We start from the raw sequence: 373 nt of genomic DNA, 5'->3' as shown, positions 1-373 counted from the left end.
GCAAGGTGCCATTTGATGCACATACTTAAGCAGAACGAAGGCGCACACTGAGTCTCACGCAAGGAGAGATATTCCCACACAAGTGGTAAGTCCAGTACAGGCTGTGAGGACTCTCTGCCTCTTGGTAAGGAAGCGTTTCAAGCCCAAGGCCCATTCTCACGTGGCAGAGTGGAGGTGGAAAGGCTGCATGCGGGAGACTGCCTTTCCCAGCATTCACCCAGCCAAAGCACTTCTTCACCCAATCAACCGTGCCTTGACTGCGGTGAATTCACACACAAATTGCAATGACACTCGTCAACAGCACCAAAATTAAGAAGTGATAAACGTGGCGACATGGATATATCTCAAAAGCATAATGTGGCACGAAAATAAA

This window comes from Propithecus coquereli, unplaced genomic scaffold (genome assembly GCF_000956105.1).
Source record: "Propithecus coquereli isolate 6110/MARCELLA unplaced genomic scaffold, Pcoq_1.0 Scaffold59, whole genome shotgun sequence".
Taxonomy (NCBI): Eukaryota; Metazoa; Chordata; class Mammalia; order Primates; family Indriidae; genus Propithecus; species Propithecus coquereli.
This window is presented reverse-complemented; position numbering follows the sequence as displayed.